This window comes from Ammodytes marinus (genome assembly GCF_949987685.1).
Source record: "Ammodytes marinus genome assembly, chromosome: 19".
NCBI classification, from domain to species: Eukaryota; Metazoa; Chordata; class Actinopteri; order Uranoscopiformes; family Ammodytidae; genus Ammodytes; species Ammodytes marinus.
This window is the reverse complement of record NC_137223.1, coordinates 1,670,860-1,677,217: the sequence shown is the minus strand read 5'-3', so window position 1 is coordinate 1,677,217 and position 6,358 is coordinate 1,670,860.

The window sequence follows — 6,358 nt, the reverse complement described above, 5'->3', positions numbered from 1 at the left end:
ATCCAAGTCAAGTGATGACTCAACTTCACAAGCAAGAGCAGACCAGAACAAACAGCACCTGTGGAGGCAGGGCCGCAGGGGGGTAAATTGATGCAGGAGGAGAAAAGGGACAATTAGTACCACATCAGTTGTATATCTATCACTCATCACTGCTCTAATGTACACCTCCAGTATACCCTATCATTTTGCATTTCTAACAATTTTTTTTATATCAAAGCTGCTAATCCAACAGCCTTGGATTGTGTTTTTTTTCCTGCATTATTTTGGCATTTTTTCAATATTAGACAGATTTGGAGAGACAGTGTTGAAACGGGGCAAAGAGGGGAAGACATGCAGAGCACTGGCCCGGGTTGGATTCGAACCCGGGTCCGCTGTGAGGCCTGAGGCTCTAGGGGGAGGTTCTAGCCACTGTGCCGAATCTGTAATAAAGAACACAGTGCACATAGTCAGTCTTTCTGTCTGAACTTTCCATTTCCATATTATATTTATAATATTCCGTAAGGCTAATAAAAAAATAATGTTATAATACAGAAATGTCACACTTTTGTGTTTTTTTTGTATTAGTATTTTCATTCATCTATTATATGCTTGATCTGGGTTCTTATTTTCCATGAATTATTGCATAAATGCGTCATAGCATGGTGACGATCAGTCTGTGGCACTGCTAAGGTGTTATAGAAGCCCAGGTTGCTTTGATAGCGGCCTTCAGCTCGTCTGTATTGTTGGGTCTGATGTGTCTCATCTTCCTCTTGACAATAGCACATAGTTTCTCTATGGGGTTCAGGTCAGGAGAGTTGTCTGGCCATTCAAGCACAGTATTACATGGTCAGCTTGTTATGATGTGGTAAGCAGGCAGGAGTGTAGGACCCAGACCATTCAGGAAAATTATGATTTATTTAGGCTCCAAAAATGACAAAAATACAGGGAAGGCAGGGAAACACTGAGAACTCACCAACACGCAAGACATGACACAACATACGACAATGATCGGACAAAGAATACGTCTGTATTGACTTTAGACTTGATAACACAGTGGACCAACACCAGCAGATGACAAGAGACCCCAAATCAACACTGACAGTGGACTTCAAGCAACTTAGATGTTGTGCCCCTCCACTCTTCTTCCAGACTGTGGGAAATCGCTTTCCAAATTGACAAGTTTTATTGAGATGACAATTACCTTTTCGTTAAAAATTTGGCACCTGCCCACAGTGCCAGAAACCACTAGTAACTGGTTAGCTGACCATAGTATTAATGTACTTGAATGGCCAGACAACTCTCCTGACCTGAACCCCATAGAGAAACTATGTGCTATTGTCAAGAGGAAGATGAGACACATCAGACCCAACAATACAGACGAGCTGAAGGCCGCTATCAAAGCAACCTGGGCTTCCATAACACCTCAGCAGTGCCACAGACTGATCGTCACCATGCTATGACGCATTTATGCAATAATTCATGGAAAATAAGAACCCAGACCAAGTAGCCTATATAGTAGATGAATGAAAATACTTGTCAAAAGTGTGACATTTCTGTATTATAAATGATTTTTTTGATTGGCCTTACGGAATATTCTAATATTTTGAGATGAAGGAGTTTTGATTTTCATGAACTGAAAGTCGGAAAAGTTAAAAGTAAAAAAAAAAATGCTTATCACTGTCATACCCGTCGCTATGGGCGGGCCATAGGGGGCCGGGCCCGCCCCCAGAAATGCTTGTGCCCCCCCCACTTGGGGCACAGATCTCTCAAAAAAAAATTACTTTCATTTTTATTTTATACTATCATAGTAGCTAATTTTGTGTTGATAAATACTAATGTTGCATTCTTTATCATCAAAACATTTAAAATATAAATAAATAATGGTGTGATTTTGTTTTATTGATGGGAGTCTATCTACACTGCAACAGCCTATCACCGCCTTACTGAAAAGAAAGTAAGGCTGCGTAGGCCTACGTAACTACGTCAATGCAGCCGCTCAACAGTTACCGCGCATTTTTGAAAGTGAAGCTGGATGAGTTTTCGCCGGCTTACTATTCCATTTCTAGTTCATCATAATCGATATTCGGTAACGGTTGAAAAGCCCACCAACAGTCTCCTCTACCAAATCGGATCGTCAAACTGTTGTCACTTTTCGAGCCGCATGACAGACTACAATCCGAAATTATGGACTTGTTCAGCGCGGTGACACTTCTGATTGCGTGAAGCCACAGTTTTGCACTGTGGGAACTCTGCGCTCCTCCAGCCACGGCCATCGAGGCTGTGCCGGAGACCGACCCCGGACCGAACGCGGTCCAAGCAAGAGAAGGCGCACAATTTACAAGAACCTCCGCGGATTTGCAGTTGAGGAAACAGTTGGTCCGTCAGAAAGTGACATAGACGAAAAGACTGAGTTCAAGAGTATTTTACAGTGTTATTGATGCTGTGCAAGGAGAGATGGATGCGCGTTTTGGAGAGCGCAGTAGCGAGCTCATTGGCGCACTGGCTGCTTTGAACCCGGAGGCCGAAATATATGTTGATGAGGAGGTTGAGCTCGGAGAAACGCCGCCTCCCGCTGTACTGATAGAAGGGACTGGAGAGAGCACAGCCCTGCCTCCACTCAAAGTAGGCTACCGTGTGTGTGTGTGTGTGTGTGTGTGTGTGTGTGTGTGTGTGTGTGTGTGTGTGTATCCCTCTGTTGACTGCTTTAAAATGCAATGTTTGAGATATGCGTCTGGTGTTAGGCTACATCTATGTTGAATAGTCAAGTGTTTTATGGATATTCATAACATTCAGGGCTGGACTGGGACAAAAATTCAGCCCTGGCATTTTTGGCCATGGCAGCCCACCATGATTATTTATACGATATGTGGAGGCAGGGGCGTTGCTCCAAATTCTGGGCCCCTATACAGGAAGTCCTGATGGGCCCTCTGAGAGGCAGTCTTACAATACAAACATGTAAAAGCTATGTTTGTCTATAGTCCAAAACGTATGAGTGACTGGTCACTCTCTGAGCCAGATAACAACACAATGTTTCTATTGATAAATGACCAAATCATTACGCGTACTTGAACACAACCCCTGGTCTAATGACTCTTAATAACCATGCACACACACAGTGTTTCTCACAGGAATTTGGGAGACTGTGTCGTGGTCGTGGACCCTGGACCTTCTAGAGGGGTCCGGGGGAATGCTCCCCCGGAAGATTTTTTTTCAAATGTTAAAGTAAAATTCATCAATCTGGTGCACTTTGAAGAGAAAACTAAGGATAAATCAACTGTTTCCTATGTAAGCTATTTAGTAGGCCATTATTTGCTGGATTAATGTATAGACACAGATGACCAAAAAGCAGAGAGAAGAAATGTACATGTTTAAAAAATCCAGTCAGCTTCGGGAATTTTTTTCCTTTGTTTGTATTTTTTAATGGCCCAATATAGGCCCCTGATCTTCGTAGCCCCGAACAATGTTATTTAAAAAATAACATAAATGTACTGACGAATGAAAGGCCCATGAAATCTTTTTTTTTCCCTAAATAACATTTTTCTGGGCCTTCAAAGATCAGGGGCCTATATTGAGCCAGTAAAAAAAAAAATAAAAAAAAAAATATATATATATATTTTTTTGGGTGCAGCCCCCTTCTGCCTTGGGCCCCCCAAGCCTGTCCGCAGTCCGACGGCCCTGAACGTAACTGACCATCGTCAGATGCTCATAATTACGGAGTAGAAGTTGAATGCATGATAATACAATTTAATGCAGCCTCTGAATGGGCGGCCCTCTGCTGTGTGTGTGATTGGGCCAGGCCCAGCCTAGAACCAATCATAATGAGTAATGGCCTGGGACAAAGTTTTATTTAACTTTCAGGTGAAGTTGACAGTCTGCACGCACAATTATATGTCCATGGCACTCCCGAGAGGGAAGGGCCCTCGGCCCTCGGCTGTGTGACTTGGCCGGGCCGGGCCGGGCCGAGTCACACAGCCGAGGGTCCATAAAAAAAAAAAAAAAAAAAAAAAAAGATTTTAATTTTTTTTTTTTTTTTTTTTTTTTTTATAAATGGACCCGGCCCGGCCCAAAATGCCTGCCGGCCCACCGGGACGATGCACGGTATGCCAGATGGCCAGTCCACCCCTGATAACATTGCTTCTATGTAATGTATTGCTTTAAATTATGAATTATGAGGACTGATGTTGTAGGCTATAGGCTACCGCTGTTGGTTAGTTTAACGTGATGATTACGTGCTGCGCGAATAGAGTATAGGACTATTAAAAATATACGTACTGTAGGCTAATAATAATTGTGCCCCCCTATGCATTTCATGTGCCCCCCTTAAGACTGAGGTCTGGCGACGGGTCTGATCACTGTATGTCATATACATCTAGAATATATGGAACTTTCCCTTTTGCATTAAACTACATTAAAAAAAGAGCTTTTCCATGATATTCCACTAATATGAGTTTCACATGTATATACAATCATATGAAAAAGTTTGGGAACCCCTCTCAGCCGGCATTATAATTGACTCTGCTTTCACAAAAAAAAGATAAAAGTGGTATGTCTTTAATTTACCAGGAACAGCTAAGTACTGGGATGTTTTCCAAACAAATATTTTTTGAAAAGCAGTATTTGGTTGTATGAAATAAAATAAAATGTGAAAAACTGGCTGTGCAAAAATATGGGTACCCTTGTGGTTTTGTTGATTTTATTGCCTGTAACAGCATGTAAAACTGATGACTTTAAACGCAAAGTTGGTTGGATTATGTTGTTAAGCCTTGAACCTCATATAATTGTCTGTTTAATCATGAGAAAATGTATTTTAGGTGCCTAAATGCAAGTTGCACTTCTCTTCGACTCTCTGCTGAAGTGAAACAGAATGGGATCATCAAAACAGCTCCCAAAAGATCTTAAAAACAAAGATTATTCATTGTCATGGTTTAGGGGAAGGCTACAAGAAGCTTTCCCAAAGGTTTCAATTGTCAATTTCTACTGTAAGGAACGTTGTCAGGGAATGGAAGGACACAGGCACAGTTGCAGTTAAACCTAGGTCTAGCAGACCAAGAAAAGTGCAAGAGCGGCATATGCGGCGGATTGTGAGAATGGTTGCACACAACCCAAAGATCACCTCCAAAGACCTGCAAGAACATCTGGCTGCAGATTGTGTATCTGTACATGGTTCTACAATTCAGTGCAATTTGCACCAAAACATCTGTATGGCCGGGTGATGAGAAGGAAGCCCTTTCTGCGCCCACGCCACAGATACAGTTGCATGGAGTATGCAAAAGCTAATTTAGACAAGCCAGCTTCATATTGGAAGAAAATGCTTTGGACTGATGAGACAAAAATTAAGTTATTTGGTCTTTATAAAAAGCAGATGTTTTGGTGCAAATTGCGCTGAATTGTTGAACGATGTACAGATACACAATCTGCAGCCAGATGTTCTTGCAGGTCTTTGGAGGTGATCTGTGGGTTGTGTGCAACCATTCTCACAATCCTCCACCTAGCCGCTCCTGTTTTTTTCTTGGTCTGCCATGCCTGGGTTTAACTGCCACTGTGTCTTTCCATTTCCTGACAACGTTCCCTACAGTCGGAATTGACAATTGAAACCTTTGGGAAAGCTTCTTGTAGCCTTCCCCTAAACCATGACAATGAACAATCTTTGTTTTTCAGATCTTTTGGGAGCTGTTTTGATGATCCCATTCTGTTTCACTTCAGCAGAGAGTCAAAGAGAAGTGCAACTTGCATTTAGGCACCTAAAATACATTTTCTCATGATTAAACAGACAATTATATGAGGTTCAAGGCTTAACAACATAATCCAACCAACTGTGTGTTTAAAGTCATCAGTTTTACATGCTGTTACAGGCATTAAAATCAACAAAACCACAAGGGTACCCATATTTTTGCACAGCCAGTTTTTCACATTTTATTTTATTTCATACAACCAAATACTGCTTTTCAAAAAATCTTTGTTTGGAAAACATCCCAGTACTTAGCTGTTCCTGGTAAATTAAAGACATACCACTTTTATCTTTTTTTTGTGAAAGCAGAGTCAATTATAATGCCGGCTGAGAGGGGTTCCCAAACTTTTTCATATGACTGTACACAATCACCGGCCACTTAATTAGGTACAGGCAGCAGTTACATTTCTTGTTTACACATAACTTATCAGCCAATCACATGGCAGCAACTCATTCAGGCATGTACCTGGACAGGACAACTTGTTAAAGTTCAAACCGAAGAACAGAATGGGGAAGAGAGGGGGTTTAAGTGACTTTGAACGCTGCATGGTTGATGGTGCCAGACGGGCTGGTCTGAGTATTTCAGAAATTGCTGATCTACTGGGATTTTCACGCACAACCATCTCTAGGGTTTACAGAGAATGGTCCGGA